Source organism: Ursus americanus, chromosome 5 (assembly GCF_024610735.1).
Source record: "Ursus americanus isolate L20-20 chromosome 5, mUrsAme1.1.p, whole genome shotgun sequence".
Taxonomy (NCBI): Eukaryota; Metazoa; Chordata; class Mammalia; order Carnivora; family Ursidae; genus Ursus; species Ursus americanus.
In genome coordinates, this window is record NC_142131.1 from 42,855,960 (window position 1) to 42,880,065 (window position 24,106).

At 36.6% G+C, this 24,106-nt stretch overlaps 1 protein-coding gene across 16 annotated transcripts in view; it reads left to right on the forward strand.

Moving 5' to 3' along the window:
- The window catches only part of PDE4D (phosphodiesterase 4D), a 1,386,129-nt gene that overhangs the window by 1,106,135 nt on the left and 255,888 nt on the right, over positions 1-24,106 (forward strand). The gene's annotated exons all lie outside the window — the stretch shown is intronic.

The window sequence follows — 24,106 nt, forward strand, 5'->3', positions numbered from 1 at the left end:
TTAAGTTTAACTATGTGGCTAAATGTACATCAAGTTGCTTATCATTCAGTCATCTTTTTTTTTTAATGATTTTTTATTATATTATGTTTTATGTTTTATTTTATTAATAATGTTCCCCACTAATGTTTTTTGGTAACTGTAGTGTTTTCAATCTAATGAAAAGTATCTGTTTAAGAGTATAAAAATTATAAATTCATCCGAAAAACAGGTGTATACGTAAAGATACAGTAAAAATGAATTGCTTGATATTCATTACTTTATGAAACACAGCAATAAAGCAAGTATTTAGTTTTTTAAAAAGCATCTTAATTTCAATTTCTTCTAATATTTTAATCTACTATTTCCCCCAAAATTGATTTGATATGCTCATAAGCAAATAGCTCTTGAGGGATAGTTTCCCAATAAAGTGACTTCTGAGTCTGGAATAGCTATTTACAGAATACTTATCAGAGGTTAATCTTATTTTGTTTATCTTACTGCTTGATTATAAAAAAAATAAGCTCAACTCTTTGAAATAGAAATAACTATGCTTCACATAGGGGAAATAAAAGCAATGATCAAGAGCAGGTGGTTGGGGATAGGATAGAAGTAGGCAGGCAAAATCTATTATGTATTATTAGATGAGCAGTCAAACACACGTGCGGATACTCATGATATTTGTGTAAGGAATTCAGCCCACATTTATGTGGTTGGGTTATCAGTTGCTGTTATTGTAGTAGTGTTTCATAGGGGCCTAGAATCAAGAACTGTCCCTTCAGTAGTACTTCTGTGTTTTAAAAACTATAAATGCAGGTTTTCACTTATGTCAATTGTGATTCCTCATAAAAGAACATACGCAAAAAAATTGTTTTAAAGAACATATGCAATAAGTTCCTCCTTGAGCTTAAAGAAAAGCTCACATCTGCAAATTAATTTGTACAGTTATTTTATGCCAAATAGTGAATACTGGAAAATACTTATAATCATTTTATTAATTACGATAGCTAATATAAGTCACTGACCAAAATAAATGGGTAATCAGAAGTTATTAAATACGTGCATTTTATTCATCTGTGATTTCTATCCTGCCTATGTGAAAAGCTAATCTGATACTGGAACAAATAGTGTTTAACCAACCTATTTCCCTTTCTATCTGAACTTCCAGGAGACTTATTTTTAAATTCCAGGTTCAATGGGTATAATTGGTTCATTTCAGGTGTCTAGTAACATTAACATTCTTTACTCCTCTGAAGCTGACGGTTTATTTTTATCCACAACTATTCTATTCTAAATTCTGTAAGTCACTTTTCATAAATAAGTGAGACAGTTCAAAATATATTTTTAAAAATACTAACTTGTGAAGTGTATATTGTTCCATTTAAGTTTAAATATTTTGCATAGTGTTGGGGTCAGCATGGTTTTTATGTAAGAAATAAACGTCTCTTTATGCTAAATGACTCCTAGATTTAACAGCACACTAGGGATACCTCTCCAGTTATTAATCTTACATCTGACTTATTAATAACATAACTGCTTGAGTATATCACTGCTGCCTCTAAGTCATTTGGCTTGAGGTTTTAAGAACTGTAATTATAGTTTTAACATTTTATTATTCCTTTTATCAATTCGAATACTATACATATTCTTTATAATTATATATAGCGAAATCTACATAGATTATGGAGTAGGTATATAGAGGAAATATATGTGTATATAGACGCATACATGCATATATATATTTACTTAAAAAAAAAAAAAGGCAGCATTTTTCTCCCTGTGCCTCTACACATACAGGCCCCAGAGAGCTCTGTGGGACAATGTCTTCTTACCAGCTTTTCTGTTCTAACTTCTCCCTCACACCCCCCACCCTACACCTCCTTTCCTTTTCAAATGCCAAAGCCTACTTCATCCTCCTAACAGTTGACTTCCCACAAGAGAGACCCCCTGCTTTACCATTCATTCCTATTTCAGATGATTTTATTTCATTCTGGACATCTGAATACTTTGTTCTTGGGGACCCATCTTTTGGCTTTACCGTCTTCATTTTGCTTTCCTAAATGTATTTTCTGTTCCATTGGCCCACTTTCTCCAAAACTGTCTACTTTCCTCTCAGACACCTCCAGGCCAAATGCTACCTTTGGAAATTTGCTAACTGCCTTTTACAAGAATCCAGTGTTTCAGATTACTTTTCCTTTATTTTTTCCTATTGTTTCTCTCCAACCAGTACCAGAAAAAGCAATCCATACCAGCTTGTTGTTTACAGCCCTGAATTAATCCCTGTGAGATAGTCACATTTTTAAAAGGGTTTTCATACGAACTCTTAATGATAGCATATACCTTTCCTTTTAATCCCTATACTTAGAAGAAAAGCCTTACTTATAGTTAAAATTTTATAAATTTTGAAAAAGTAAAATAAAATTAATCTTGAAATCAATTTGTTTCCTTGTAGTTATAGGTATCAGAAATTTAGAATATTATATAATAAGAATAAATACTAGGTTATTTCTATCTATTCAGCTGGTATTTATTGAGTACTTAGTATGTGCCAGGTTTTAGTAGATTATGATTATGATATTTATCCTTTAGCATTCCTTTAAAAATATGCATACATGAAATTGAGAAAAACTTAACATATGTATTTTTTTACACTCATAAAGTTAATAAAATCAGCAAGCTTATTGATTGGGGCATTGTTTGCCTTTCTGGTTGTTTCAATAACAGTAGTCTACCTTTAAATTCTATATAAGAAAGCAGTGACTGAGTTACATTTCCATAAATATTTTAATTGTTCATGTCTTAAATTCAATTTTAGTCAGCAATTATATATATTATAATAATACTATAATATTATAGCATTTTGCCATTTACAAACCTATCCCAGAGATACTTTTCATTAATTAAGACTTACACAATTCAGTTTAAATAAAACATCATTAATCTTCCAAATACAAATATAAAGAGAATTTTGGCTTGTAAAACAGGATTTTGTTCTTTTCTGCTATCCGGGTGTTCATTATTTGGCATATACTTGTTTATATTTAAGATTGTTCATTATATATACTGGGGAGATAAGAGATGCTATTGTCTAAAATATAACTGTGGGTTTCTTTTAATAAAGCAGATTTTGAAACAGATTATTAATTTGTAAAAGTTATACTTAGGATTGTAGACACACAAAAAGTCTTGAGGGCTCTTCCAAAGCCTTTCATAGTAGTTGCTTAATTGTGAAGGTAAAAATGGCAGGAAGGGAGGTAAGGGAAAATTTCTCTTCTCTGTACTTCAATATTGTATAAGTGTTTTCATCAACCATTATACCTTGAAGTTTAAATAGATTCAAAATACAACCATGTGCAATAGCAAGCTCATCTTTTTATGTGTAGATGTCTACACATCTGGTAAACAACAGTGTGCTCAGTTTCCAAAATATGGGCAATAAATGTTTCAATACTGAGCAGATTCAATTTTCTGAATAATGTTGTTGCTCAGATCAATATATTATTGCTTTTTTTTCTATCAAGTCTCTTCTCCTAAGGTAAAAATTCAGACTGGCCGAGAATTCTTATATTGATCTCAAGATCCCATTGAACAGCATTGAGTGGACTAAAACTACTATTTATAATTGAAAATAAAAAGATGTAACAGTATTGATTAATATTTTAGAGGGAAAATTACTCATATCCGCTAGTATCCCATCCTCAACTGTTTTCATTTCTTTAACTTAACTTGCATATTTTAATCAGTGGTTGTAGTTGTACATACTGTTTCTGTGCTCTGCTTCACTTAACATAGTGGCATTTTTCTACTCTTCTAATAATAATACTTGAAGCTTTCTCATTTTACTGAGTGTGTTTTGTGAATGAAAACTCTGGGGAGAATTTTACATACAGTATTTTATTTTGTCTTTATAACAACTTGGAAAGAGTTGTAGATCCACATTTTGCAGAAAAGGAAATGAGCCTAAAAGGTGAATTAACTTGGTCAAGGCAATTCAGTTGGCAGGGAAGACTGGGATCAGAACCCCAGTGGGCCCTCTCCAAAGACTGCTATTTTTACTTCAGCATATTGCCTCCATCTACTGTCTATGCAATTATCATTTTAATGACTGTAAAAGTGTCCCTCTTGTGAATATATCTAAACACAGAAGAATATTTGGTTAGATATTGAGGAAATAAATGGAAAGTTGTCTTTTTAGATGTATGATAGAAGTTTAGGGCTGATGATGGGTGTTGAAAACGGTTGTTTGAAAGATGCCTGCAATTATAGCCTCTAGGCTAGTATATTTTCTTTTGGTAGGAAATAAGGTCATCTGTTCCCTATTACAGAGAAATAAAGAGCAAAAGTTCAGTGCCTCCCAGTTTTGAATAGATCATCTTTCTTTGTCCTCTGAAAGCTCTGTAAGGCTTCAGTTTAGAAATAAATACTTTATCTCAGACTTTGTATTAATTTTTTTACTGTTTTAAGTCAGCTTTGAAAAAGGTACAGAATCTCCTTTCCTACACCTTTTATCTTAGAAGCGTTTATAAAGGGGAAAACAAATGCAATTTGCATACTTTCTCCCTGTGCAGTATACTCTGCGACATGGCTCAGAGTTTTGATCATATGATAATTTTTTCTGATCCTCTTATTTAAGCTTGTATCACCTCTGTTATATAATAGACTTAAAGATACACGGCTTTTAAGAGAAGTGATTAAGATCCCTTGAGTATCATTTAAACAGAACTAGGGAAGCACAGAGTAGATTACAGATAGCTGTAATCTTTAAAGTCATAAATTATGGGATTCCCTGAAAAAGCCCTTTATCCTTTGTCCAGCCTACTTCTAACTTGCTGTGTCCCTGGAGAAGCCATCTAATCCCTCAATAGCCATGTTCACTCACTGTAAAATAAAGGGGGTGGGCTAGATCCATGAATTTCAAAGATGCTTTTTTCAATACAACACTTTTTATAAATGAAATGCTAATATAAATGAGTATATATGGAAGATTTAAAATTGTATGCATATTTGACATATAGAGGTAAAATAGTTAAAACATACATATGTATGAAGTATATAGGGAAGAATACATAAACATACATATAACAAAATCACCACTGAATTTGCACCTTCCCCTCCTCCTCAATCCAGTCTCTGTCCTTGCAATACCTCTAAAGAGCTCTAGGGTTCCAAGGAATATTGTTTGAAAGCTAAAAAACTACTAAGATAATTTTTAGTTCTACTTTCTGTAGTGTTACCCTACCACTGGAAAGTCATTTGTGTTTTCTGTACGCTGGTGTGGGCTAGGATAAACTTGCTGGTAATAAAACTTTCTGGGAAATTCAAATAACAACAGTTCACATACTTCTGCCTCGGAAAACTATATAAAGTTATGGGATGATTCTCATTTCTGAGAAATCACAGAAGAGTTGTTTAGACTTGCTTCAGATGGAAAAATCATCATTGATTAAATATATGCATAACTGGTATGTCAGGAATTCCGCATGGTCATTGGTAAGGAAATGCTGAATTGGTATTGAATAGTTCAGGAGAAAGGTGTTTCTTTAGTTTGGGCATTTCATAATGGAATTCTGAAACCACTTTCTCTGTCATGTCACTGTTGCATAACGTTCATAGGTAGTGTTGCCCCATGCAACACTCGCCTCAGGGACATTGCCCTTTATAGGCTCCACATTAATCGAACTAGTTGTGGTTATCTGTGCAACCCCATTTGTTCTATCTCTAGCTCTCCTCTTTCCTCCCTGTTGATCTGGAGCATGCCATGGTTTTGTCCCCATCACTGAAATTTGCCTTTTAGCAGAGGTAAGGGTTAGATCACTTGTTAGTCCCTTTGTCAGTCATTCCAATCATATAGTAAATTTTATTAAATCAGAAGAAATGAGGACATGTATGTAGTCATGGATATAGGAGTGGTTAGTTGTGTGTCCACTTACCTGTCATTAGCAAGATGAGAGAGGTAGATTCTAAGATGAAGCTGAAAAGGAAGAATGTTAATGAGGTCCTCAAGGAGATTTTTCTCAGGAGAAGATACCTGAGAGCTAAGTATAAATGTTCTGAATAATACTAATATTAAACATAGCATTGTTAAAGCCTGGACGAAGATATCAAGAATGGGACCTGGGGGCTATTAACTAGGTTGGTGAGGAATGTAGTCACAAAGAAAGCACATTCTTAGTTAAAAGCCAACATAGATTTTCTTAGGAGCCCTTCCAGAGATTATCCAGCTTCTCAAGAGATGAAACTGAGGTTTAAGATTGATTAGAAAATGAATAGTGGAAGTACAGTATATTCTAGCCAAAAGCACTGAATCTCTCCAGGGATCAGGTCCTACAGATCCCAGTCAAAGGACTGGGATATCACAGGGGCAGAAGACAGTGAGCATGGGTAAGGTACTACTAAGTGTAACCATGTGAAAATAACTAATGGGAGGCTGTGTCGACGCCTCTCAAAATGCCTTGTTCCGTGGACAAGTTTAGCATGAAATAGGAAACTCTTCAAAAGAATGGAGAATAATAGGGAACCTATGGATGCAGTCGCTTAGTTCAGTTTCTCTTAACAGGGAAATATCAATTATATGTATTTATTATTCACTCTCAGCCTTTTAAGGGAACTGTCTCTCCTAAGAGCATTCTGGGGGATGGGTGAGCCTGTGAATTGGGGAAGCTAAGCTAAACTGCTCTTCAGAATAAAAGTTAGAAAAAAAAATATAAAGGAAACATTGTGGATGAGAGCTGAGGAAGTATGGCTAGAGAAGTTGGAAGGAAGATCAGAAAGGAGGCCAATATGGAAGAACTCCAGTCTGTCTCGCACCAGACATCCACCACGTAGCGCCCTACCCCGTTTAATCACACTGCCACCTTCCGGGCAAAAGCTGTCATTAATGGGTTTGAATGTCGAAGACATTTTATCCCCTCATATCTCAGTGTTAAAGACTTCTGCCAGAGTCAACTGCACATCTTCTTATTTCGCTACTAACGTGAGGGAGAACAAGAAATTAGAAAAGTAGAAACTAGGTGGAGAATATATGCACATCAGGACTGCAGCTTCCAAAGCTTTCTTACAGCAAACAGTCCTGATGTTTTATAATCCACACAGTTAAGGCTAATTCGAATCTCCCTTGCCTAAAATTTAACCTATTTCTTCCTAGTTATCAGTGGCTAAAGGGATAGTGAATCAAACGATAAGTAGATTGTTCTTTAAGACACATGAAAACTGCTAGTAAGTGACTTTGTCGTCCTCCCTCAGTTCATACTGCACAGTGTTCATTTTGAATTGTAAAGTAGATGGCACCAGTGTGACCTGGTAAAAAAAAATGTTTTGTAAAACATACTTTCAATACGTAATTGTTTTCAGGCTTAACACAGAAGAGTGTTCCCATTGTACCTAATTCCCCTTCCCGTTGCAATACATCCAAGATGAGAAATTCAACTCCTTTTAATTAACATGCATGAAATATTCATATATATATATATATCTGGAACAGAGAAAATAATAACTCCTAACATGCATGATTTCATTCCATTGCAATGCGGCACCGAATTCTCTTTGTGTCAAGGAATTTATATGACTGATTTTGTTTTAGTTAGGATAAATTACTCCAAAATGTGCCAACTTTTAACCAGTGGCATTCTAGCTTTCAAATGAGCGTTGCTGCAATGGTTCCTCTGATCCTGCAGCTTTGTGGGGGAACAGCAAGCAGGTCAGGTAACAGCTTGGCGCCTAGATCACCAGCTGGCTTGGACAACAGCTCCTAAGCCTCCAGTGATAGTCCGAGTAGTAGCTGTTGTAATGACGGTCACTACAATATATTGAGCATCTCCTGTTTGTCAGACATTGGACATGGTGCTTTACACAACTTAGCTCATTTTGTCTTCAAAACAACCATATGAGGTACAACTGAAATCACACAGCTTATGAATCATGGAGCTAAAGAAAAAATGTGGTCTAATTCTAAATGCCAGGTTTGTTGTTACCGCTGTTGTTGTGCTTGTTTTATTGACATTTCTCCACTTTCTGAACTGCCTTGGTGACACAGTGTCCTGCCGCATGGTATTCCAAAAAGTAGGCAGTTGGCTGTTACGCATAACTTTCCCTCCTGCCCTAGGTTGATCTTTTCTCCTTTTAACCTTGTGCATCTCTAGAACGTCTTTATATTTTGTCAGGCTTCTTTCTCGAGATTTGCATACAAGCCTTTAGCCATGGACCATAGACATGTATCAAGAGATAGAAAATGGACTTCAACACAGCTCCATTCTTTGGAAATCTAGCTAATTCCTGATGCGTTTGGTTTATTGACTCTTCCCCTCAGTCAGACTATAAACTGCACTGCCTTCTTCCTCTCTGGCATTTGACCAGTCCGTAGAACCATAAACCCTTTGAAATGAAAGGGACCACAGAGAGTAACCTATAATCTAATTCTCCCCATCCCTGACCCCATTTTGGAAGCAGAAAACTTTTGCTAGTCTTTAACATTTGTAGTCAAATAGGGTCAAGAAAAACTGTTAGAAACAATGTCAGTGCTTATGTGGCAAAGGTTTTTATTGGAGACATTTTTTTTAAAAAACTCAAAAATGAAGTTTGAGGTCAAGTAAAGAGTTAAAACTTAGTCTATCAGGGAAGTGTGTGAAGGCAGTGCTATTATAATTCGTATGGGACTTTAAACTAATTCTATACTGTGTCTGTGAAGTTAACTAATACAAGATAATTATATCATCACTTCTCCAAAAACTGGATTGGAGGATTATGCGTAGAGAGGTATGGAGCTTGAGGCCCCAACAATCTCCTGAAGGAAACTCAAGACATTGTTTTGACCAAAGTCTTTGCCAGACAGCTGAATCTGATCATTAAATTTTTTGGAACTCACATAGTTAAGTAGCTAAAATTCATGTCTTGAAATTCTAATGTCACCCCTTTCTGCTCCCCCAATATGGTATTCACGGCAATAAAAAGAGTGGCAATTACTATTTACTGAATGCTTACTATGTGGCAGGCACTCGGCTGTGCATTTGACAGGAATGATCCCATCAGGTCCTCACCATAAATCCCTTGAGGTTTCTATTACTATTCATCATATTATAAATGAGAACAATGAGGCCTTGTGAAGTAAACTGACTTACCCAAGTTTGCATGGCAAATAGGAGAATTTCGTGGATTCATGTACCCCGAAAAATGATAAAATATTACCTTTAAGGATGATACATATCTTCATATGTCAGTTGCGTTACCAAACCTGCTGCCCTTAGCACAGGGGCTGACTCCTGTGAGCACCTAGGAAATGTTAGCTCGTTTGATGCAATTTTCAAGTTTGTATGTTCGTATGACTTTTTAAAAAATCAAGAACTCTGCATATGAAAACTGATTTAATCTGTAAGGGCTCCTTCTCCATAAGGTGGCCTTCTTGGGCACATCTCAGAACTGAGCACTTATACAAAGCTGAGTCTTGTGAATCAGTCACACCAGCGTATATAATCACACACTGTTATTCAAAGAACACATCCTTCTATTCGGTTGAATTAAAGAAATAAAGTACACAGAGAAGGTGGGAGTATAAGAAGTGGTGAACTGGAAGCTAAAACACTTCTGATTTTGTCGTTTAAAAATTTGTCAGAATCCTTTAGGGAAGCCTTTCCAGCAGGGTTTGAATCTAAAAGGAAGGGCAGGTGCCTGGGCATTATCCCTGGGTGCATCTGTGAAGACTTTGTGTGGGTTACTTTCTTACTCGGGGTTGCCTGGTAGTTCAGTCTTACCATAGTCTCACTACCAGGCCTTCCCTACCTGTCAGATCCACTGCTCCTCTCCTATTCTTGGTTGTGTCGCTTCTGCATTGCTCTCTCCGTAGCCTGAATCTCCTACTTGGCAGGCCCCAGGCTGGGTAGGACTCCTGTTTAGTTTACCCTTTCATCCTAGCTCAGCAAAAAGGGCTTCAGCCTCCTTCTCTGTTTCTAGAAAAACAACAGGCAAAAAATGAGATCTGATTAGAAGATCAGTTCCTGGGGCCCGGAGTGTTACTGCAGGATGGGCTCTAAACCGGAGGGGCTAGAAATGTGGAGAGTGCAGTGGCTTAGTGAGAGCTGGCAACTGGCATTCCGTGGTCTCTGGTGTCTCCTTATTTTTCATGAATAGTTACCAACAAGAATGTGTAAAAACATTACTTTGTCATAATTAACCACTAAATTGGGTTAAAAGGTATGATTGAGGATGGAGTGAACTACTCTGGGGCAGGGGAGGGGGAATGGCCCACTAAAGAGTCCCTGTGTCTCTTGCTTGGAAAAATTAGTCCCAATTGTTTATCTGCGTCTTCTTGTTAAAACTGAGTCTAATTGTATATGAATCAGTAAGTGTTTCTATGGTAATATGAAACACAAAAGGCAAGCCTGCTTTTAGCAAACATGCCTTTATTAAGGCATTATTATAATTGGGAAAACCGTTTTACAAACATAGGCCTGAAATTTTACCCTTCCCTAGAAATGCACCTGAAATTTCCCCGTAATTGTAAAGCATTTCTCACGTACATAACAAAAGAATTAGTCCCCATTGTTTAAAGCCAAGATGGCTAATCTTTTTCATCTCTGTCAATTAGTAATAGCCACATGCAGTAAAGTACTAGATGCTGTTTTGGGGCTTGGAGGCGAAGATTGCTGCCATCAGTTGGTGATACCTGCTAGAGAGAAGAGGGGGGTAATGTGGTCACCTGCCATCTAAGTGGCCCCAGTGACCTCATAATAATGCTTTATGCATAAACTCTGCCATTAAATTTGCATGCAAATAAAGCCATTGTAGCAAAAGCGGGGTTTATATATGCATACAAAGGTGTGATTTTTAGAAATTTTTGGCATGTTTTTAGTAATTTGTCACCTACGAAGAACACATTATGTGTGAATACCGTGAAGAGTAAAAACTCTTTCTGGATAGTGGAAACAAACAAAGAAAAAGGTAATTTTAATTATCAATGGCCACCTCTGTCATCACCACCTAGATTACAAATATTCCTACCAGCAGTCCTGAAGCCACCTTTGTGCCACTCTCAGCCACTGCCCACCCCCTCCAAAGTAACAACTGTCCTGATTTCAAAGATCACACATTATTATTTTCTGCTTTTGAATTTTATGTAAAAGTAATAATACAGTGCATACTATTTTGTGTCTGTCTGGTTTTTTCCCTGCCAAATGATGTTTGAGAGTTTATCCCATGTTGATGTATATGTAGTTAATAAATTCTCACAAACTTTGGTTTGAAATATAAATTCAGGGTGAAAATCAGATGTGCTAATTGTTTATCTATCTATCTATCTATCTATCTATCTATCTATCTATTTAGAAAGAGCATGCAAGCCGGGTGGGGAAGAGGCAGAGGAAGAGGGAGAGAGAATCTCCAGCAGACTGCACTGAGTACAGAGGCTGGGGTGGGGGGGAGCCTTATTCTCATGACCCTGAGATCGTGGTCTGAGCCAAAATCAACAGTCTGACGCTTAACAGATTGAGCCACCCAGGCCCTGATGTGCTAATTGTTTAAATCATAATTTGGTATATAGTACTATATGAGCACTAACGCTGTTGTCAGTTTACAGTAATTGTTTGAATACAAATTCATGTCCAAACTCCATTGCTTAGATTTGCTCCCAGTGGAACATTTCTTCAGAAAAGCCTTCCTAGACTCCGCGTTCAGAACTAAAACTGCCTTCTCTGTGTCCTCATGAAACCTGGTACATTTCTGTATGAGAGCCTTGCAGCCTTGCTGCAGTTGTCTGCCATGTGGCCATCCTCTCCACCTGGACACGAGCATGTCGTCGGGGAAGCTGGGCTTGTTCTTCTCTGTGCCGCTGTGCTCCGCGCGGTGCCTCTGCCGCCATGGGCGGTCAGTAACTGCCTTTGCATGCAGGGAGAGGAGCAGTGAGTCCTTCTGTCTTACAAAGGAAATGTTACAATCTGTTTCCATCTAAATTTTTTTTAAATACATGCCACTCTGCTAGCGATTGTACAGAGTGAGTTGTGACACAGCGCTTACTCTCTGTGCAAGCAGTTGTAAGGTATCTGAGAGGACTTTTGCTGTCCATGGCTTTCCCCCATAGTTTACCATCCCCACGGGTCATTTCTGCTCTCAGCGCTTCTCTCCATTCCCTCACGTGTCCCTCACTTCAGGCTCCGCACTCCCCAGTTTTCCTCAACATTTTCTCCCCCCCAGTGGCTCCTCTCAGCACCATCAGCTACTAAGGAACCGTGCAAACAGAAAATGCTAATGTGTGTTGCACACATGAATCACCCGGGGAATATGGCTGACTTATATTCTGTCCATGGGGTGGTTTTTATGGGCAGCTGAGAGACCGACCAGAGGTAAGTGTTAAGACCACCACCCCCCCCCCCGGCTCACTTGGGCTTCACTGGGAACATTTTGAAGCTCATCACAGCTGTCACAGCTGGCAAATTCCACAGCCCAGATGCTGAGTCAAAGGGTCAAGCTTGTCCTAGAGCCCTAACAAATGGAGTTGACCACTGACCTCCAAAGTCAGGCTTAGCATTCCTACTTGTACTGTGAACTTCTCCCATTATTAAGTTAGCCTTTAGCTCTGTCACACTTCCAGACCTAAATAATTTGGAATGCTAAGACATTAAGACCTAATCCTTAATGGCAAAGGAAGTGATTTGCTTTTATTGTTGTACAAATCCATTTTCTTTTTTTTTTTTTTTAAAGATTTTATTTATTTATTCGACAGAGATAGAGACAGCCAGCGAGAGAGGGAACACAAGCAGGGGGAGTGGGAGAGGAAGAAGCAGGCTCATAGCGGAGGAGCCTGATATGGGGCTCGATCCCATAACGCCGGGATCACGCCCTGAGCCGAAGGCAGACACCTAACCGCTGTGCCACCCAGGCGCCCCAACCATTTTCTAGCCACAGGACCATTTGATTCTATAGCTTAAATAAGAGTTTTGTCTCTGTAGCTTTTCTATTAGTTGCAAAAGTAAAGGAGCATTTTTCATTACTTCATTTAACAATGTTTATTAACATGGTTTTGCTGCAGGCATCCTGCGGGGTGTTAGAGAGACATTGATAAAATATATAGCCCTCACCTTCATAAAATTTCCAGTCTAGTGACTTTCTAAAATATTCCTGCAGGGCAGAGAATTTTTAGTTTTACCTGCTACTACATCTCTGGCATACTTTTTAGTTTCATAATAAGGGAGAACATATAGGGTTTAAAAGTGTTTCACTTGCTTTCCGAAATCCAGTGGTGAACAGAATAATTTAAAAATTATTCTCACTGCTTGAATTTGTGTGTGTGGGGGGGATATGAAATAAATCTGGAATATTTGGTTTTTTAGTCCAAAATATTTTCCCTGGGCTAGAGGGATGTTTTCATTCTAAATAAATTGTTTATTTAATCACCTCCTAACAAGGCTGTGCTAGCCAAGTTAAATATTTAAATTTGTTTTATTTAAATAAACCTTAAAACCAACAAATTTCTTTTTTATTTAGATGAATTTAGCCTTTAATTTTTCAAACTTAAAATATAGAAACTAGGAAGTTCTAATATATATAGGAAGGGAACATGAGATGGGAACATCAGGGAAAAATAGCTAGAAAATAAGTGAATTTTAAATAAAAATGACTCATAAAACTGATATTTGACATAATTTAACTTACTGTCAAATGTCTGTTTTTACAGATAATCTCCAGGATACTTTTATTTTTATAGATCTTAGTTAAATGTTGTAAAATGTTTGAGAACCTTGTTTCACTAATAAGAGAAATAAATTTTCCTTTCCACAAAGAACCACTACTAGCTGGTTTGCCTGCTCTCTAAATAAACTCATTTTAGTATTACCATGGTTGAGTTATAGTTATATTCCCAGTTATATGCCTTTAGAACATCATGCATAATCCATGGCTTTAACTGAATTAATCTAAGTAAGGCCATTTCATCCAACAGGGATCTAATGGGAGCTTTTGAGAGAATTGTTAAAGACCAGATTCCATGTTGAAAATCAGAAGAAAATGTCATTCATGTCCCACTGCAGTTCACTCTAAAGGATTTGCCCTTAAGGATTACGACTGCCATATAAGGGAACAATGGAAAACATGTTTGCCAACAGAATGTCAAATTATTATTGGGCTTTCACAATGAGCCACATTATTACATGATTCTCAGTCACACATCTCTAGACTACTGGCGTTTCCGTTCCGTTATAACAGCTCTGGCTCTACTGCTAGTTGGGAACTTAGTCTGACTTCAAAACCCACCCTATTTAGTATACCCTGTCTCTTCAGTACCTATTGTGGGCAAGTCCATAAACAGCTTTTATGAACTTTAACCAGTAGTCAGAAAAACTGTTCAATTTTGTTCCTGAACTTTGTTTATAGGACTTTAGCAAATTTTGAAGTAATTTCGCACTTGAATCTCCTCCTTCTCCCAACTTTATGTCCTTGGTCATCGCTTCTTATGTAACTAACTTTTGAAGGGGTTTTTTTGTTTGTTTGTTTTTTGTTTTTTCCACTTCTGGTTTTGTCCTGTTGGTGAGTTTACTTTCTTTATAAAGTGCTGGTAATTTCATGTATAATTCTTTTAAAATCCACACATGTGTAATTTTCTAGTCAAAAATTCTTGAACTTCCAAGACACAAAGAAGTTTTAGATAATTTACTATAATAAACTGGATGATTTGTTCAAAGCACCAAACAAACACATTTGCTTCCATAAGTAATGCCATTTGTGTGTTAGTGAATGGATACAAAAGAGATGTAGAAAGAATACAGAATACAGACCTACATTTGAAATCTTGGGCTTCCCAAAATATTTTAAAGTACCAAATTCCCTTGGTGCCAGTCACTCGAGGCAGTTCACCCAGTTGCTTCCTAAATATTGCATAGGTGTAGGCTACCCTATAAATTTCAATTCACATAAAGAAGCCCTGGCCTTCAAGGTAAGATTTAATTGACTACCAAATGAATACCTTAGTGTCTTCTCAAATATTTCTGAATAAAAAGTTGCTTTAAAGTCTTCCTTGACTTTCTATATTCATTAGTGCCCAGATTTAGAATGTGAATCGACTTGAAGAGAAAAAAAGCAAAAATACTGTCAGGACAGTTTTTTTTAAACGGGTGACAATCTGTTCTGGCTAAGATGGAGTAGATTCAGGGAGTCAGAAGAAAAGGTAGCATCTTGGGTATCAACTCATGTTGGAACTTTTTTTTTTTTTTTAAGATTTTATTTATTTATTTGACAGAGAGATAGAGACAGCCAGCGAGAGAGGGAACACAAGCAGGGGGAGTGGGAGAGGAAGAAGCAGGCTCATAGCGGAGGAGCCCGATGTGGGGCTCGATCCCATAACACCGGGATCACGCCCTGAGCCGAAGGCAGACGCTTAACCTCTGTGCCACCCAGGCGCCCCTCATGTTGGAACTTTTGAAAACGTTTGGTGGGAGAGGAAGTTTAATCCATGAAAACTTTAATAGAGTTTGGTCTCAATCCTAGCAATTTCTGATTTCATTATAACATCCTGAGTAAATGATTCCTACTGCTAGAGACAAGATATTCCTTGTAATGTGAGTTCTGACTAAGGGGAGTAATACTTAGAAAACAAGGGCTGGTTCCTCAGAATTTTTCTGGTGACTTCAGAGAGATTTGGGGAAGGACTCTGAGTAGGTCTGAGTTGATTTTACTGTCAGGTGAAGGGGGAAATTATGCTGCATATAAAGATATTTAATCAGGAATCTTTAAGAGAAAGTGAGGTTTGTTTTTTTTTTTCCTCAGTTATCTAAGAAACCCTGTAACCCTTTTGTAGGCAGAGATAAAAAGCACTTAGAAAGTTTGGTGTCACATGTTTAGGCTTCCTGCCCCGGGACTAGGCCAGATGGCCATGTTCTACATGGCTGTGTAGATACTCCTTTTGTTCTGTGTAAAAGTTAAGGGGTGTTTTAATCTTTGATATCATTTTGATACCAGAATTTATCTGCTGCAGAATATCTGCATTCAAAATATCTCTATCTCTTTGGGCCCTGGGAAAACAGTGTATGAGCTCCTCAAGCTGAGCTAATGAAATCCAAGGGCAGTTTTGAATTGCCGACATATGTACTGAAGAGATGGGGCAGCTCCTGAAGCCAGTGGAGTTCAAAACTAGGGTCTTCCCACTTACAAACTGGGTGATTTTGGACAAGGGGAAAAACTACCCATGGGGTTCCTATGAAGGTTCAATGGAAGAATACGTGGAGAGTGCTCACCTGGTACAATGCTGGACACAGCAAACCAAATAAATATTTGTCAGTTTATTATTATCAGAAAGGAAAAAAATTCCCATTAACGTTTTCTTGTTGATGTTCTCATCACATAAATTTGTTAGTTTTGACACAAGTTACGCTTTGATACAAGTTACTATTTGAGGATGTAAGGATTTAGCCCTTTCCAAAATGATACATGATATGACATATATATGATTTTCACATAAGATCTTTCACAAGTGAAATGATAATGGAAATTTTACTGAGAAAATGTGTTGACAGCTGTAGGTAAAACCTAGTTATTTAATTTGAAGATTAATATGTGTAAATCTTGACTTAATCTAAACTTATTAATCCAGTAAATAAATTTACATAAATATGGAAGGAATTCACTTCTAGCTAAATTTACACTGAAAACTTCTTTGAGATAGTCTTCTTAAACATATATATTATTTTCTAAGTTCTGTATTATTTAGGAATATGTTACTTTATGTTTCATTCTTTAATATACGTGATCGTTCCTATCTATTTCAATAGAAGCCTACAACAGTGCCACGAGAAGATAGAGATATAAATGGTTTTCTTTTTCAGATAGTTCAATAAGACTTTTTATTTAGGATAATTTTCTACAGTTTTGTACTGGGTAGTTTCTGTGTATTTCTGTAAAGAAAAAATATATGTTTAGTCCCTTTTATGTGCTGGGCACTGGAGGTATGATGGTGCCTTCCTTCCTTCATGGAGCTTACTGAGCAAAAATAATTAAACAAAGTGATTTCCAATATTATAAGCACAGTGAAGATAATACACAAAAGACTGAGTTAATGAGGGGTGTGTGTGTGTGTGTGTGTGCGCGCGCACATGTGTTAGAGATGTATTTTTGTTGAGATAGTCAGGGAAGCTAAGAACTAAAGTAACCAGTTGAGCAAAAATTGGGTAGAAGAGGATTACAATACAAAGCCCTTGAATATTTAGTAAGTATGAGGAGTAGAAAGAAAGCTATATTTTGCAGTCATTTAAGAAAGAAAAGAAATGAGAGAATGCTCTCTAAAGACCTTGCATTTATATGGTCCTCACATTCATATTTGCAGGGAAAAGTTGGAAATCCCAAAATGATGGGTTCCCCACTGTCAATCCTCAGTGTCCATCTTTGTCTGGGTTGTTTCTGTCTGTATCTAACCCTGACCTCTGGTGCTAGAATGTGTTCCTGCAAGCCCCAGTGGACCAAAGTCAGAGAAAGTGGACTTGACTTAGGGATAGAAAGAAAGCCTTCCAGAGTAAAAGTGCCCTCAGGATGCTTTGCTGTTGCAAATCTCTCCTCTTTATGCAAAGTTTAAAAGCCTCCTGGGATTTGACTTGCTAGATTTGAAGGGCATTTTTTATTAGGCTTAAGATCTCTGCTTTCCAATACCTCTCCCAGCCAAGGAAAAGAAAGAACTTCCTGAAATCGCTAAGAACTGCTTAGTCCTGTGATCACTTTTTTTTTTTTTAAGATTTTTTATTTTATTTATGTGACAGAGAGACAGCCAGCGAGAGCTGAGGAGCCCGATGTGGGACTCGATCCCTGAACGCCAGGATCACGCCCTGAGCCGAAGGCAGGCGCTTAACCGCTGTGCCACCCAGGCGCCCCCCTGTGATCACTTTTAAAAAGCAACAGTAACATCTGTGGTTTTTCATGGTAAATTTTCTTTAACTTTAGGTAGGAAGGTGCCCATGAGGCAACCCATATTGAGTAGTCTCTTGTTATGAGTACATAGATTTCAGTGTTCTAATGCCTCTAAGGGCTAAATTTAGTTAAGATTTGAGTTCAAGATGTAATTGTTTAGTAGATATATGTGTGTAAAAAAAAAAAAAAAATGGTTGTCCAAACTGGCTGGAAGAACCTTCCCAAAGCATATGAGGTTGACCTTCAGCTGATAGTAGGGTGTGCCCACTGTGAAAAGATGAATGGTGCAAAAGGCAGAAGTTCTAATGGGCAAGACTGCTCGCTATGTATGTAGTGTTCTTTTCCCTGGCCACCCTTAAGTAGTTCATGAATGAGTTCTATTAGCTTCAAACAGCAAATACACTATTGGCCTTTATTAACCAAAACCCATCACTAATTATCACCACAGCCATCATTCTCTGCTCATCCTCCAAAATCTCAAGTACTTTCTGCATCATAAAACAACATAAGAATGGTAGAAGGAACAATAACAACCAAAAATAAGTAATTAAGGTTTTAGTATGAAATAGATTGCATTCTAATTCTTCTGGCATCCTAACACTCACTATAGATAGATAGAAAGTTAGATAGACAGATAGATATAGAGATATATATGTGCACATATACATATACTCTGTATGTGTGTGTGTGTATATATATATATATATATATATATATATATATATATATTCTGTCAACCTTAGCATTTTGTTAGTTAATGCCTAACATTCATTGGCCATAATGAATAACAGTTTACTCTGCCCAGATATGTCTATTTAAGCAGAGATGATAATGCAGCTAAAAAGAACCATTCAGAAACAACTTCAAAATGACCCAGAGACAGTAGAAGAAAAGAGATGAATGAATGCAGACATAGTGCTGTGTTCCATGAACACTCAGTAATATCACTTTGTACCATCCAAACTTCACACATTTAAATTTTACCAAGTTTACTGTTGCCTTGATGCTTTCCATTTCTTTTCATGACAGTTTTGCCTTCTTGGACTCTAAGTAGTCTACTTGGGACTTACAGTTGATGTTTATCTTAATTGAAAATGAGATTTTCTTCATCCTTTTGCTCTGAGCCTCCTACTTTGAGGCTGAAAGGTCACTTTAAATGTGCACATTATTTGAGAAACCACATAATGAATTCAAATAAATTCATGCCTATTAAAAGGAGGCTTCTCTGTCTCAAGTTCCAGAGCTTATGTTGAATAAACCATTTGGTTTTGACTGAATTTTTTTATAGGGAGCTTATTGTGCTATTTCTTTCACGCACTCACAAAAGAAAATGAGAAACCTTAATTTTCATTTAATCTTTTTCAGAAAAATATATTTTGCTCAGTAATTGTAATTAAACTGCTGGATTTTAACAGCTGCCTCAGCTGTAACACATTTAAGGGGTATTCTTTGGTTGCATTACTTTAAGGATTTTTTGGGTGGTGTATCTTAAATCTAGCAATTCTAATTTTTAGTATTTACCTGTATGCCTATGTATAGTTGAAAAAATATATGCACAAAGATATGCTACAGCAGCTTTTGTAATAGAAGTCTAGAAACAGCCTAAATGTCAGTCAGAATGGGGTTGATTGAACAGTTTATGGGAAGTGACAATGGAATATTGTGTAACTCTGAGGACAATCTCTTATGTTCTGGTACAGCGATCTCTCCAGGTGATGTTTACTATTATTATTGTCATAACTGGAAAAGATTATATGCGTACTCACAGGTATCCACTTTCATTAGTTTTGTGTATCTCTCAGAGTTTATGTAAATGCAGACAATGGGAATATGAATTCTATTCATTCCTCCCTTTTTACACAAAAAGGAGAACACTTTACACTTTGTTCTTCACCTTGCGTTTTTCACTTGACAACATGCTGGTACCTGAAGAGCCTTCCTGCTCTTCTTTGGAGGAGCTTTATTGAGATGTAATTCACATACCCTCCTAGTCACCTACTGAAAGTGTAGGATTCATTGATCTTTAGTATATTCACACAGTTGTGCAACCATCATCACAGTTTTAGAACATTGTGTCACCCTCAAAGAAAGCCAGTAGAATCTAGCTATCACCCTACATTTCCCCCTTCACTGGCTCCACTCTCAGCCGTATGCAACTACTAATCTGTTTTGTATTTCTCTAGTTGTGTCTGTTCAGAATGTTTTATATAAATAGAATCAAATAATATGTAATCTTTCATGACTGGTTTCTTTCCCTCGGTCTAATGTTTTCAGGGTTCATCTGTGTTGTAGCATGTAACAGTATTTCACTACTTTTTATGAACAAATGGCATTCTATTGTATAGCTATATGACATTTTGTTTATTCATTAATTAGTTGACAGACATTTGGGTTATGACCAGCTTTTGGCTATTACAAACTGTGCTGTTGTGAATATTTATATAAAAGATTTTGTGTGGCCACATGCTTTTATTTCTCTTGGATATATACCCAGTAGTGGAACTGCTGGATCAAATGGTACCTCTGTGTTTAACTTTCTGTTTTCCAAAGTGGCTGCACTCTCACTCTTTTTTACTGCAGAAAATTATTCCATTGAATAACTGCATCATTACTAATGTAGTTTAGGTATATTTTTAAATGAAAAAGTTACAGCTCTACATTTCTATTTATGTAAGCGTGCAAAGACTGTCAGCATACATGAATATTTTTTACCTGCACATGTTTTTCTGCATGTGCTCTCAAAACAATGGTAGGAGTTGCTAGCTTTGGAGAGAAGGTGACCACAGGCTTGGGAATCTGAGATGGAAAGGGGTTGAATACTCACTATTTTGAATTTAAAAGATTTTTGCCAGTGCACTGATTGATTTTTCAATTGAAAATATGAATCCTTGATGTAAAAGAGCAGATTTTTTTTTTTTTTTTTTACTCTTGTGACAAATGGTGGACAGGGCAAGGGCTCCTTGACCTGTGCTTTGTATCAGTCATCCTGCACTGTGAGGCAGTCAGTGCTACACAACCTGTCTTCTTGTTTACTACCTAGTTTGATGTCATTTTAATTGTTAGGGCAAAAATTTAGTGTCTGCTTTTCTATCTTTAAGAGCCACAATATCATTTCAAAGAAAGACATTGTGCATTTTTACTCTAATATAATGTTTCCCAACTGTCTTATACAAACCTAGTAAAAGGCAAAAAAAGGAAAGGAAAAAAAGACTGGGGTGAACATCTGTGTGAACCACGGGATTGAGAAACAAGAGAAGGATGGGCAAATGGAGCATGAAAGATGCTATGTTAATGAGCGGGGATGGTTGGTCTGGACACAGTTCCCTATATAGTTTGTCTAAGTCTTGTGTGACTGAGAGAAGGAACACCTCTTATCGCCTGCAGCGCATCCGTCGCGTAGCTCTGAAATGGCCTTGTGTTGCTTTCATCTATGCTCGAAAATCAGCTGTTGTAGTATGAGCTTTTCTCTTTGTTTAAGACTAAACCTATAGTGATAATAACTTAAACACGAGTAGATTCTGACTTCTGCCTTTGCTTAAATTAGCTTGCCTTATTTTGTGAGAGAAAAGTGCTCACATTAATTTGTTTGTTGATGTGTTCATCTTTGCAGTCACTCATTTATTCATTGAGCATGTATTCTCTCAACACGGCTGACACTACTCCTCAGTGAGTGAATGGTGCCTTGGAGGGCTTAATTTCCAGCTGGATGAAGAATAATTTAACATCCCTTACTGGTCAAAATCCTTAATTTTTTTTTCAGATGCATAAATCAAACCTAATTTTGAAAATTACATGACTTTGGCTCACTTAATTCTTCTATAAAATGAAAAAGGTAATGTCAGCAATCAATATGAATTAGCTTAACAATACATCAAGATATAGAGAAAAGATTCTATAAGAATTAAATCTTAAAGAAGGATGTATAATAATTTGGCTTTGTCAGAAATTTATAAAACAGACATTCCTTCAAGCTAAAAAGTCTTTTTCAGAGGAATAAAACCATGAGTTTACTTTTCTGCAATAATTGTTGACATCCTACTGTAGAATGAGGAATATGCTATGTGTGGTAACTGTGTTTGGGGATGGAGAGGGGTTGAGTGAGGGAATTAAGAAAGATGCTACCAGAACAAGTACTACATCCACTTAACCTGCCTGCTAACATCTGTTCCTGAAGAATTTGTTTATGAAGAGGATTATAACTAAAGAGAAGTCCTTACTATATTACATTTTATTTAAATGTGGAGATGTTTTACATTATAAAATTTGTTCCTTTTAATTCATGATACATTTTCCCTTTGGCAAGACTATTGTTTACTTCTAGAGAAGAAGACACTGAGTAATCACAGCATTTTTTTAGATCTAGAGATTTTGCTGCCATGAGGCAACCAGTAATTTATTTGCCAAACGTCAACAGAGTTCACAAAGAATTTTGTGTTGTAAAAACCTTGCAGTAGACTACACTTCTCCCTCAACCAAAAAAAAAAAAAAAAAAAGCAAAATTCCTTGACATTTTTATATGTAATGTGACTAGAGAATGTGACTGTACTGTTCATCCTGATACAGATGCAAGTGCTGGGGACCCTGGCTGTGTTATGCATCATTGTTAGGCTCAGAGCATTACAATGGGAAGAAAACAATGGCAAGACTGTCACTAGGGCATTTGTTTATTTCTGGATCTCATCCTGTTCATTCCATACTATCACTTCTCCGTTTATAATCTGGATGACATGAATTACCATATTAACCCGTTATTTAGTTATAAGAAAATGGGGCTGATAAGTCATCTCTGCAGGGAAGGCAGTGACGTCTGCCTGGTCAGTTGGGCTGAGGCTTGCAGAGGTGAAGGCACCTGTGCACTGTTGTGGCGCTTGTGGTGGAACATGAACTCCAACTCAGACTGCTGAACACCAGAGCCTGTGCCCTTCACGCTCTGCTGTCCTGCGTCTCAGACAGCTTGCCTTGGGAAACTGCCTTAATAAGAATGTTTTAAACAAACTATAGCACATTAATGGCTTGCCCCCCAGTCAAATATAAAATATAATATTTAACTGGTTCTAACTTCACTCTGTTCTTGAGGACTCCTTCATATTTTATTCAAGTAGGAAAGCAGTACTAATTTTAACCTTGTTGCCAGATAACCTGCAAAATATTTACAATCGGGCCATCCTATCCCCTATGTATTTTCTTTTATTAAAATAGTTTTATTATAAAAAGCAATTTATGAGCATTTTATAGACAAGTCTATTGATTTTTTTCTTTTGTAACTTTTCTTTGCTTTTACAACATGAGGTTTTTTTTTTTTTCTATACTAAGAGCAAATAAATATTTAGCTGCATTTTCTCTATTTAATTTTTTTACCCAATTCTTTGTTTGGAATTTATTTTACCATAAGCATCTAAATTTATTCTATTCCCAAATAGTTAACCATCTATTCCGGGACCATTTGTTAAACACCCCCTACTTTAGGGCATCTGGCTGACTCAGTGGAGCATTTGACTCTTAATCTCAGAGCTGTGAGTTTGAGCCCCTACTTGGGTGTAGAGATTCCTTAAATAAATAAATCTTTAAGAATAAGTAAATAAATAAATACACTCTATTTATTGCTTTGTATTACATAGAAAATTTCATATATCATCTATCATGTGGACCCTTGTTAGGTATAAAATTATAATTTTCAATCAGCATTGTAATAGAAACCAGTAAAAACAAAACAAACAAACAAAAACAAAAAACAAATAAAAACCTATGCAGCCCATTGATTGAAACATACTTTATTAAAACTATTACAATTGTCTATTTTTATATTTGCCTTTAAAAACTTTTTATTGCTTGTGCCCATTTGCTAACCCCTGTGGTAACCTTTATCTTTTTTCTTGTCTGAGAGACTTGATTAGTTAATTATATTAGGGTAAGGCAAAATGATAGAGGTGGGAACCTGGATGAGCCCTTTCACTAAGATAAAGCAGAGATCTATGGGTCCTGGTGGGAGGTGGGTGGTGGTGGTAGATGGAAAACATTTCCCTAATGAGCACGAAGGGAAGTTGCATCCAGTCAGACATGATGGTAATATAATCTACTAACTGATATTTAGGGACAAAATATGACAGTGTTCTAACAAGTGGCTCAGAGCAGGTGATTCTTAGAAATCTATGCCCAGGGTATAGCAAGACAATTTATTGGAATGTGAGAAGAAAAGATTATATTTTTTGTCAATCTTTCAAAATTTATCACTGTAGTATATTTTATGAAGTAGAACATTTTA